General features: G+C 48.8%; 1 non-coding gene across 1 annotated transcript; it reads left to right on the forward strand.

Annotated features, from left to right (window-relative positions):
• Positions 1-12,139: 12,139 nt before the first annotated feature.
• On the forward strand, positions 12,140-12,246 carry LOC113613039 (U6 spliceosomal RNA). The gene has a single exon (XR_003430062.1). It is a non-coding gene; the product is annotated as a U6 spliceosomal RNA (small nuclear RNA).
• The last annotated feature ends 210 nt before the right edge of the window (positions 12,247-12,456 follow it).

Here is a 12,456-nt window from a genome sequence, read left to right on the forward strand (position 1 = left end):
ACCTCTGTCCACACGATGCCGATGCCTCGCACGGTGGGGGATGAGTGGGGTGGGAATCCTCTCACTTCAGCACAGAAGACCCACAGATTTCACACATGGCTCTGACTGGACAGCTCGCCAGATGGGCAGGTGGGGCTGGGGAAGAAACGGTGGCGGTGTCTGCTCCGGCCCACGAGGTTCAACGGATGCCAGACAACTAGAGGGGGCATTCGGGAGCATTTCATCCAACCCTCTGCCTCTGGGCTCCATGCAAACCAGAACTCGGGCTCACACATGCTTCTCGTGTATTTCGTTGCCAGGGCTGGAAATAAATCAGGCTGTCAGCCTACAGGGAAGTGAAGCAAACACAGCCGCTTCCATTGACCTTTTGGGTCTGTTTTCACAGGTGTTTGCCTTATTATATAATAACCGTGACGATAGTCCTAGCCAGAATTTGTATTTCACTCTCTGGGCCTGGGTTTTCTTAACTGTAAAATGGGAATAATAACTGAATCCCCATCATAGGTTGTAAGAATATTGTAAGGATAAATAGTGCGTAAGATGTGCCATCACACGTATTCATTTTATTTGATTCTCAGCGAGTGGTTAGCAAGACAAGTACATTTTTCAGATGTGGCAAGTGAGGCTCAGAGAGGGTGAGTAGCTTTCCTGACGTTACACCGCCAATGATGGCAGAACCAGGACTGGAACCCAGGTCTCCTGTTCTAAGCCCCTACTCCTTTTCCTCTGCACCACATATTCAGACATCCTGATAGGACGTAGAGAGAATACTTTAGGGGATGGTCAGCAATGACCTTATACCTGTATGTGTGCTTAAGTGAGGTGAAGCGTTAAAGCACTTAGAGCCATGCCTGGCACAGAGCACGTGTCCAATAAAATCAGCTTTATTTTAATAAAGCTTATATAATACAGAAATAAATATAGTAATGCTATACCATGTACAAAGTACTTTCACAGATACACGGTGCCATTTAGTCCTCACAGAAAGCCCATGGAGTATCTGTACTAACCTGATTTTACAGAAAAGGGTGCAGGGGCACACGGGAATAACGTGGCTTTCCCAAGGCTAGTAGGTACCAGAGCCTGAGACCCGCCTCAGGCCGGGCTGCCCTGGGTCTCCTCAGACAGGGCTTCTTTCAAATGCAGCCCAGGAGGTGGCGTTTCTGTGTCTCACAGAGTGTAGTTCAGTTGAAGGTGTGCAGTTCATGGCATGGGCCTCAGAAGGAGCCTCCGAGGTCATCCTGCAGTCGGGGTTTGAGCTGGGGAAGCCCTAGTCACCCTAATTGCCCCCCGATGGATCAGGCCAGTCCTGCCAGGTTCCGGGCCATTCCGAAGGCATCCCAAGCTTTCTGGCTTGAAGAGAGCTGCACACCCATTCTTCCAAGATACCATTTCCTTGGGGCTCCTCTGGATTTAGGAATGGAAAAAGAACATGGATTCTGGAAAAGGCAGTTGTGGGTTTGAACCCTCACTCTGCCCTTTCCACCCATAAGACCTTGGGGAAGTTACTCACGTTCTCTGAGTCTGCGTTCCTTCACCCGTACGGTGAACCTCGTGCAGATGCTGTGGTTACACGGTACCTGCTGTAGAGTGCACGCTGCCTGCTTCCGGAGTAGGAGCAGTACAGGTTTCCCCGGAGTCATGGTCGCTGTCTCTGCGCATCCCCACCTCCATCTGTGAAGGGGTCAGTAACGGTATCCCCTGAGCTCACATCTGTGAATGTTCCGTGTGAACAGGCAAGTGGTGAATACGTTGTTTTAGGAGGAAGTCCAGATCCAAACAGAACCTGTGGGCCCAGCTGAGGGTGGGAATCCCCCTCCGCCATTGTCCCCCCATCTCCAGCCCCAACAAAAGGCCTGCCTTGAATTTGGAGAAGGTCATAAGCCTCCACGGCAGATGCATAGAGATGCTCCAGAAAGCCCTGGAGTGAGAAGGGCATGGAGAGAACTGTCCTCCTTCTTTGAGGGAGTGCTGTGCGGTGTCACTGAGAACATTTGAGAAGCTTCAGCTGGAGCCACAGGTCTGAGAGCCCTGGTTACTGGTTCAAATCCTTCCTCTTTGCCCCTGACAAGCCCGTGAGCTGGGGCCAAGGTCTGCTTTTCTCCAGACCTCAGGAGTCCCGCTGTGGAGTCGGGGTGGAGGTGGAATCACTGGATCCAAGAGAAAGAACGGCCTGGGCGCTCACCTACCTGAGGATACCCTCCCCCCAAAATGCAAGCATCCCACTGTGTCGTCCCTAATCACCAGGATCTGCCCCAGATTTCCCAGGACAAGCAAGTCCCTGCATCACAAGATGTTGTCTAATTTCAGGATGACAGCATGGCTAGGAAGATGCTACTTACGTTGAGCTGTGATCTGCCTCCCTTGACCTTTCTCCCATGGGTCAAGTTCAGCCCTCTGAAGTCTCATTATACCAGCCAATCCCTTTTAACCCCTTGCAGCTCTGCCTTTCCAGGAATAAGGAGAGATGAGGGAGAGGGAGGAGGGAGGAAGCCACAGCGAAACTGCCTGACTTTCTCACATGGCATCGTCTCCACAGAAGCTGTGGGTGTAACATTTGACAAATTGTTTTGAAATATTCTCTTTTTCTGATTGCTGCCAACTTTTCCTCACCACCCCCCCGCCCCACCCACAGAAGCTGCTCTGAGAATGACCCAGGAAGTGGGAAGCAATCCTAGCACACCACCCCCTGGGGCTTCTCCATTTTGAATGACAATATTTAGTAGTTTTCACCTCTTTATCATTTTTAATAATTTTTCAGAAGAATCCTTCTTTATCCAATAGACTCTTGCGTGGAACTTGGATGGGTGGATGAATGGAGAGGCAGGTAGTTAGATGACATGGGAATGGTGTGGTTGCGTAGGTGTACTGTAGAGCCAGGCTACAAGGTTTAAGTCCTTGCTCCGCCACTTACCAGCTGTGCGACCCGGAGCGAGTCACTTAACTGTTCAGCTCCTCAGCTTCGTCATCTGAAGATGGGCGTAATGGTTAAAACCCATCTTATAGGAATCTTGTGACTACTAAGTGAGTTACTGCATCTAAAGCCTTAAGATAACCCCTGGAGCAGTGAGTGTCTGCCATGATGATGGTGATGATGATGATATGGTGGTGATGGTGGTGGTGGTGGTGATGGTGGTGTTGATGATGGTGATGATGATGGTGATGATGATGGTGATGATGATGATGTGGTGGTGGTGGTGGTGGTGATGGTGGTGTTGATGATGATGATGATGGTGATGGTGGTGATGATGGTGGTGATGGTGGTGGTGGTGGTGGTGTTGATGGTGATGATGGTGGTGGTGGTGATGGTGGTGGTGGTGTTGATGGTGATGGTGGTGGTGGTGGTGTTGATGATGGTGATGGTGGTGGTGGTGGTGTTGATGGTGATGGTGGTGGTGGTGGTGATGGTGGTGGTGGTGTTGATGATGGTGATGATGGTGGTGGTGGTGATGGTGGTGGTGATGATGGTGGTGGTGGTGTTGATGATGGTGATCAATGACTGAAGGTGGGGAGACTCTCCCTTCCTCCAACCAGTGTAATTCTTGAGACATTGGAGGTTCTGGGAACACTGCTTGTAGACCACTTATCTAGTTCATTTTCTCATTTGACAGAGACCTCGAGAAGGGTCACACGATGGAGTGCTGTAGAGCAAAGCCAGATCTTGAGCTGAGGTCTCCTGTCTCCTGGCCTTTGCGATGCTCAAATATCGTTCTGCACGAGCCGAGCTGTGGACCCAAGTCAGAGCCAGAGACAAGGAATCAGCATCACCCAGCAGCCAGCAGGTCTAACCTCGGCTGAGCTGCTCTGCTCCCCGTTCCCTCCAGGCTGGCTCCCAGAAGTCCTGTGCAGATGAAGTAGCAACTTTGGGTCTCTTGGAGTAAGGGTGGAGGCTGAAAGGTGGGGAGGAGGTGTGTGAAGGCAGTGAGCTGTGAAGCTTAATTCACACAGAGGCCATGTCTTAAGAGCACAGGCTACAAGGTGTTACATGCTGTACATGCAAAATGCAGTGATTAATTGACAGGCGAGTCTGGAGACCCATCAGCCTTTCTCCGCCCCCTCTCCCCTCCTCTCTCACTCTCACTCTGAAACATGAGAGGAAGCATCTCTCCCCGAACAGGCAATTCCAGGCAGGGGTGCCCCTCTGACATTTATGTTGCATCTCCAAGGTGATAGAGGAGGGAGGTCTTTAGTTTTTATCAAAACCAAATGAACTGTTTCTCTTATATCAAGTGTCACCCCTCACTCATTCATTTAACACGTTTTTTGAGTGTCTACTATGTATGTTCTGAAGGGTCACCTTCATGAGCATGTGACCTGTGAAATGACACAGGGTCCTATGCTCAGAAGGACCCTGCATTTGGTTTAATGCTCTGCTGTCAACATCTTGAAATCGTTAATCATTTTACCTTGACGTTGTTGTTTTGTAAGGTTGTCAGGGAAGCCCAGTGCAGGGGAGCGCGCACACGGACAGGAGATGAGTCATGCGAGTGTGTCCTGTCCCTTCAGCCCACTCCCGTGCAGGCTTCTCGACACCCCATGAGCAGGGAGCTCCAGGGGACACACACCATGGGGTCAGTGCAGGGAGACTCAAGTCAGCATGGGGGGAGGGCTGTCAGGTCCACGACTGACGGGTGGGGCGCCCAAAGGCTGGAGAGGCCACACCACCCATCCAACGCAGAGCTGGCTCTGTGCGCAGAAAGAAGGCAGTGACATTCGAAGAGACACAAATGACCAAGGAACCTTATCACATCCTTTGCCACTAATGTTATGTCCCTATTAACCAACGCTTAGGCTAAAAATGGTTACACGGAAGGAAAGGAAAAGACAGAGCAGCCGCCAGCTCCCTTTCCTTGCAGCCCTGCCTGAGTCATCAGTGACCCGAGGCAGAGTGTTGGGGTGGAATGGCGCATGTCAGGAGGGACAGAGAAACGTCCGAGTTCATTCATGCAGCACGTCCATTGCTCCCGTAAGAATGAAATACATACACATGAACCCGCCGTGAACTGTGTGACTTAGGTGATTCCACACAGCAGCTAAAAGGCTCATATTTCCATTTAAAATTTGCAAAAACAGTGTAAAGATGAATGAAAATTCGTGACAATAATTTGAATTTATTTTTTAACCTTTTAACTTAGGATAACATGAAAGAGCAAATAAAAGTACTATGACAAACTATACTTCAATAAAATATTTTTTAAAATAAACTATAATGGAAAAGAATCTTGAAAGAATATATCTAGATACATATATTCTTTTTAAGATTCTTTTCCATTAGATATATATAACTGAATCACTTTGTTATACACCAGAAACTAACACAACACTGTAAGGCAACTACGATCAAAAACAATTTTTTTTTTTTAAAATACTATGACGAGTCGAGAGAGAAAGAGAAGACGGAAGAAGAGAAAAAGCTGTATATTTTACTACCTTTAATGACACTTTTTCCTACTTCTTGAACAGGGCCCTGCATTTTCATTTTACGTGGGGCCCACACATTACATAGCGGCCCTGGGGTGAGGTACCAGGGACACGGGATCTACAAAGTACAGTCTCTGTCCTCATAGAGCCTACGAGTCTAGTGAGAGAAACATAGGTTAACCTAGTGATCCTAGAAATACATCATTATAAGCTGATCAGTGCTAAGTAAAAATATTATAGGGTTCCCTCAGGGCATGTAGTAGCAGGACCTAAACTAGCCTTGGGGTCAGGGGAGACTTCCCTGAGGAAGTGATGTGTGAACAGAAATGTGAAGAATAAGCAGGTGTTAGTGAAGTAAAGAACAAGGAATGACTGTTCCAGACAGAGGGGACAGCATGTGCAAAGGCCCTGAGGCAGGAGAGAGCCTGGCATCCCAGGAAAAGAAAGCCACCTGGCTGGAACATGGCCCAGTCTTATAAATCCCATTAGGAATTGATCTTTCTCCTAGAAGTTATGGAAAGCCATTAAGAATCTAAATAGGGGACTTCCCTGGCGGTCCAGTGGTTAAGACTCCGAGCTTCCACTGCATGGAGGGCGAGTTTGATCCCTGGCCAGGGAACTGAGATTCCGCAGGCGGCATGGCATGGCCAAAAAATAAAAATTAAAAAACAAAAAATCTAAATAGAATTCCTCCCCCCCCCCCCACCACACACACAAAGTATTTAAATAGGAGAGTAAATGGGATCAAATCTGTTTTGTTTTGGGTTTTTTAAATAAATTTATTTATTTATTTGTTTATTTTTGGCTGCGTCGGGTCCTCATTGCTGTGCGTGGGCTTTCTCTAGTTGCTGCGAGCGGGGGCTACTCTTTGTTGTGGTGCGCAGGCTTCTCACTGCAGTGGCTTCTCTTGTTGTGGAGCACGGGCTCTAGGCACACAGGCTTCAGTAGCTGTGGCACACGGGCTCAGTAGTTGTGGCTCACGGGCTCTAGAGCGCAGGCTCAGTAGTTGTGGCGCACAGGCTTAGTTGCTCTGCGGCATATAGGATTTTCCTGGCCCAGGGCTCGAACCCGTGTCCCCTGCATTGGCAGGCGGATTCTTAACCACTGCGCCACCGGGGAAACCCTCAAATCTGTTTTTGAAAAGTTCTTGCACTGTTACCGTGTGATGAAATAAAACCCTGGCGGTCCAGTGGTTAGGATTCCGTGCGTCCACTGAAGAGGGTACAGGTTCGATCCCTGGTCAGGGAACTAAGATCCCACATGCCATGCGGCGCGGCCAAAAAAAAAAAAAAAAATTATATTTTAAGGCAGGACAAGAAAAAACTAAACATAAAATTCTCTCTGTGGGTTTGTTTGGGCCTTCTCTCCCCTTCCCTCATGTGCAGTGTGCACCTGCATTACACATTAATCAAAACTTTTCAAAGATGGGAGCGCCTTCTTAGCTGTGGAGATCAATTTTTTTTCTTTCTTCTGATGCTAGCAATGTAACTTCTTACAAGAAGAACGTTCTTTCCCAGCTCTGCAGGGGGTCAGGGCGACTTGCTGCTCGCTGTGTATGCACTCACCTGGACTGTGCATCCTTGGTGCGCTTTATGTAGAACATCAGTGTGTCATTTTGACGTACAGCCTTTATCCCAAAAACGTGCTTGACGTGCCTTCCACTTCTAGCAGGCGGAGCAGTTCTCAGAGCTTTATGAGAATCTGCTTCCCAGGTTATAATTCTCCGTTTGGGGAATTTCCTGGTGGTCCACTAGTTAGGACTTGGCACTTTCACTGCTGTGGCCTGGCTTCAATCCCTGGTCGAGGAACTAAGATCCCACAAGCTGTGCAGTGCGACCAAAATGATTACAGTAAGAAGCCTCAGTTTGGCTCGAATAAAATTCCCTTTTTTTCTTCTTAACTTGATAATTGAATTTTCATCGACAAATGTTAGAACAGCCTGAAGGGAGAAAAACTAGTTAGAAAGAAGGCTATTGCAATAATCCAGGGGAGGGAGGATGGTGGCTTAGGCTACAGTGGGGAGAGAGGATTGAATGGATTTAAGAGGCAGGGAGGAGGAAAAGTGATGGCATGGACAGAGGCGGGGAGAATAGAGGAGAGTGTGTACGGGGAATGACTCCTAGGCTTCTGGTCTGTGCCGCTGTGTGGGCGGTGAGGTCATTTACTAAGACGTGTATCGGCGATGGAGTGCGAGGTTGGAGAATGGAGGACGGGTGAGGGGGAAGGTTATGAGTTTACCTTTATGTTCAGTTAGGTTCCCTTTGAGGCGTCCCAGCAGGGTATCAAGAATGCCACTGGCATCTTCGTCCAGGACCCAGAAGTAAGGTCTGGAGAACAGCTAATAAAAACTACAGCCATGCAAAGGGCTGGAATAGGCAGCTCACAAATTCTCTAAATGGCCAGTATGTACATAAAAAGAGCTCAACGTCATTAGTCATTAAAGCAATGCAAAATTAAAACCGTAATGAGATACCGTTTCACTAGAATGGCAAACATTTTTTAAGGCTGACAAAATTAAACGCTGGCCAGGATGTGGAGCAACCAGAACTTTCACCCATTACTGGTGGACGTGTGAAATTGTACAACCACTTTGGAAAACAGGCCGTTTCTTCAAAAGTTAAACATATACTTAGCGTACAACCTGGCAATTGCACTTCTAGATATTTGTCCTACGGAAATAAAAACATTTGTCCACACAAAGACTTGCAAGTAATGTTCACTGCAGCATGATTCACAACACCCCCAAAATGAAACAAACCAAATGTGCTTCAGTTATGAGTGGATGAACAAATTGTGGGTATCCACGCAACTGGAATCCGTGCAATGGAATCCACGCAATGAAATACTACCTGTCAACAAAAAGAAACAAACTACAGCTACGTGTAACGAAATGGATGAAGCTCAGAAGCATTACACTTAGGGAAAGAAATCAGATATAAAGAGTACATATGCGTAATTCAATTTGCATGACATGCAGAACAGTAATCGTTAGTGGTGGAAATGAGATCAGTGCAGCCTGGAGCACAGAGCGGGGGAGAACTGACTGCAGGAGCTGGGGGTGAGGGCACGGGCTTTGCGGGAGCGGTGGGACTGCTCTGTACCTTGATTGTGATGGTGGTCACACAGCTATACGCATGTCAAAACTCTCAGAGCTGTACACGGAAATTGTGAATTTTACTGCATGGAACTTAAACCTTAAAAAAAAACAACCCACAATTTCTAAACTGAAGCCATGAGTATAGATAAGATTCACTAAGTGAAAAGGATAGAGTGAGAAGAAAAGAGAATGTGTGTGGCAGGATGGGTGGCTGCTAATCTTACCTACAGGCAACAGGTGTCATTACCACCATCTTGCATGTGAGAAAAACGAGGCTCAGAGAAGTGGAGTGCCTTCCCTAAGATCACACAGTACTAAGGAGGAAAGCTGGGGCTTGAACCCAGAGCCATCGACCAGGCCTGGGCCCATGGCTGAGCGTGGCCACCAAGCAAGGAGAAGCACCCCAACTCCTATTCTTTGAGGAAGAAAGGCAGTGACCTTGAGGGCTGGGCCCAGATCTGAAAAACCGTGTGCTGTTCTCTGCATATGAAAATGACGCTTCTCGCCCATCACCCATCCCCGAAGGTCTGGGATCGCTGCGCTGGCTCCGCCCTAAACCAGCCATATTGCCTCCACCAGCCCCCCTCCCCACGGTACCCAAGGGAGCCATCGCAAGATGACAGGCCAGGGTTGGGGGTTCTGCCTGGGCCCGTCAGACACCCAGAGAGCCACGGTGAGATCTGCTGCGGCGGAAAATCTCCAGCTGCAGGGGGCCTGCTTCTCCGTGGTGGGAGCCTCTTGCCCTCCCTTCTGTGTGTCGACCCGGGCCCCCGAGCACCTGGCAAACAGCAGCTCCCTCATCTCTGCCTGGTCAGAAAGTGGCCGCATTCCGCGCCTCTCCCAGCTGGAGCAAATGCCCCAGGATATGTGGCACTTCGGTGGCAGAGCTGGATTTGGACCTACAGCTGCCGCTTCCTACTCCAGAGGACCGGGCTCCTAGGGAAACTTCCCGTGAGACACTTTCTCCAGCTGCGGAGTCCGGAGACCTCCTTTCTGATTCCTAGATCTGGAATGAAATACCTGAGTGACCCGGATTAAGTTCCTGGGTCACGTGAGAATCTGGGTGTCTCACGATCATAACGAGGGTCTGACGAGGGGCACCTCCTTCACTACAGACCACTTACCAGGGGTAACGTTATGTCAGCCTCTTCACATACCTGGAGTAATTCGATGTATCCAGTCATTGCTATTTCATAGAGCTATTTTATGCAGTCCCTTCCCCACCTGCAGGATCCTATTTTCTTTTTCTTTTTTTTTTGGCCGCACTGCGCTGCACTGCTTGTGCGACCTTAGTTCCCCCGATCAGGGATGGAATCTCAGCCCTCGGCAATGAGAGTGCGGAGTCCTAACCACTGGACCGCCAGGGAATTCCCAGGATCATATTTTATATAATGAGGAGTGTTCCCGAGAAAAGCATGTCCGAAGTTGGAGTCTGCAGACATCTGACAGCCAGAAAATGCCCTCCAGCCTCCGTCTCTTCTTCTGTTATCTTAACTTTAACCTTATCCTTACTGCAGACTCCACTAATCTCTCTGGTTCCTTTAACTTCTCTGCTAGTATTTGATGAGCAGCTCCTATGATCTGGGGACGCAACAGTAAAAAACAAACCGAAAACCAAGCAAAAATGATTTTTAAAAAGAATTGGAGAAAAATAAAGAAGAAAGAGGGGTAGGGAGTATGGGAGTTGGGGCAGAGGTGAGTTGCAATTTTTAAAAGGGTGCCCATGGAAGGCCTCACTGTGATGGCAAAACTTTAGCAATAATCTGAAGGGGGCAAGGGAGTGAGTCCTGCTTTCAAGTGCAGGAAGAGCATTCCAGGAACAGGGAACAGCAAATGCCACGGCTGGGAGGCAGATGCTTGCCTGGTGGTTTTGGTGATCAGCAAGTGGGCCCTGTGGCTAGTGTGGAGTGAGCCAGGGCACAGTGGCTGGAGACGAGGTCAGAGAGGTGCAGGTGAGGCTCAGACTGAGGACGGCTGGTAGACGGTGTCCGTTCTCTTCTGCTTGGAACAAATGATCGGAAACTTAGCAACTTCAGACAACACACATCAGCTCATAGTTTCTGAAGATCGGGAGCGTGGGCACAGCTTACTGGGTCCTCCGTAAGACGGCAGTCACGCTGCGGGCCAGGGCTGGGTCCTCATCGAGGGGCAGCCTTCATATCCTTGCCGACTGCTGGACGGAAGGCCTCAGTTCTTGCTGGACGTCAGCTGGACGTGTCTTCCAGCTCCTTGCTGTATGGCCCTCTCCATATGGCAGCTCGCAACACGGCAGCCTCCTTCAAAGCCAGCAAGGGAGTCAGTGCTCTAGCAAGACCAGTGTAACGATCATGGATGTTACATACTCTGCATGCATAATCACATATATACCGTCATCTTTGCTGCGCTTTATTGATTAGAAGCAAGGCACGGGCCCTGCCCACACCCTAGGGCGGGGGGTTATACAATGGTGTGAGTACCAGGAGGTGGGATCATGCGGGTCACCTTAGAGTCTGTCCACGCTGTCCTCTGTCCCTCAGTGACTCATGTCCATTGCGCCTGCAAAATACATTCACTTCCCTCCCAAGACACCCTAAAGCTCAGGGTCCAGCATCTCATCTAAATCAGGTTTAGGTGTAGGTGAGTTTCCTTTAGGTATTCCTCTTACCTGGTCTGTACAACTAAAGATGCAAGTTATCTGCCTGCCCACACACAGCACACCACGGCAGGACAACAGCTACAGACATTTCTGCTCAAAAAGTAACAGGGGAGGGTAACAGGAGAGGTACAGAAGAATCGCTGGTCCATAGAGGTTCTGAAATTCACTGAGCCAATGTTGGGTGTCCCCTGCTTAGGTTTTGTTTTGGTTTGTTTTAGTTATTTGTTTATTTCATTTTTGGCTGCGTTGCGTCTTGGTTAGACCCAGGATTGACACAGACAATGCTGCGGGAACTGACACAGACAAGGCTCCTGTCCATTTCCGAGGGACACCCCCTGCACTTCCCCAGGGATGAGGGGATGAGGACTCCCCTCCCCCAGCAGGCTGTAGCTGCTCCCCTTCACATCCTGCCCCTCGGGGGGCCCGTCCCCACACACACGTGTCAGCCCACTAAAGCAAACAGCATTTGGACTGCCAGTCCCTCTGTCGGCAAAACTTGCTAAGTTTCTTTATACATGATGTTGAGACTGAGACTACAAAGAGAAATAAGACACGATCTGTGTGCTGGAGAAGCTTCCGGTCCAGTGATGGTTATGCCGCTGGAGGTGAGACCCACTCTGCCAGCACCTAAGGAAGATGGGGGAGAAGGGCACAGAGGGTACGGAGGGGTGCAGAGACACCTGAGCCTTATGATACACACAGCAGACACGGCCGGCCCCATGAAACACATTCTCAACATTGCCAGGTCGAGTCGTCTCTGCCCTCTTCCAGCCCCCACTCCCCTCCTACCCGCAACCTCCACCCTGGGCATCAAGCTACCTTTGGCCCTGCCCCAGAGAGCCTTCCACCCTGCCTTGCCACCTGAAGCCAGTTAGGTCTCTCTTAGCCTTTCCCTCTAGAGAAGAGTTGTCCAACAGAAATACAATGTGAGCAATGTGCATGATTTTTAAATTTCTAGTAACCATATTTTTTAAAGTAAAAAAAAAGTGCTTGCCTCGGCAGCACATATACTAAAATTGGAACGATACAGAGAAGATTAGCGTGACCCCCGCACAAGGAGGCCATGCAGATTTGTGAAGCGTTCCATATTTTTTGGCCTCTATGGGAAAAGAATCTAAAAAAGAGTGGATCTATGTATATGTATAACTGATTCACTTTGCTGTACACCTGAAACTAACACAACATTGTAAATCAACTAGACTCCAATAGAAAAACTTTTTTTAAACTTAAACAAGTTTTAAAAAAGTGAAATTAATTTCAATAATATATTTATTTAACTTGTATCTAAAATATTATCATTTCA

The sequence above is a fragment of the Aethalodelphis obliquidens genome, unplaced genomic scaffold (genome assembly GCF_003676395.1).
Source record: "Aethalodelphis obliquidens isolate GAN/ISIS:26980383/991018 unplaced genomic scaffold, ASM367639v1 scaffold83, whole genome shotgun sequence".
Classification (NCBI taxonomy): domain Eukaryota; kingdom Metazoa; phylum Chordata; class Mammalia; order Artiodactyla; family Delphinidae; genus Aethalodelphis; species Aethalodelphis obliquidens.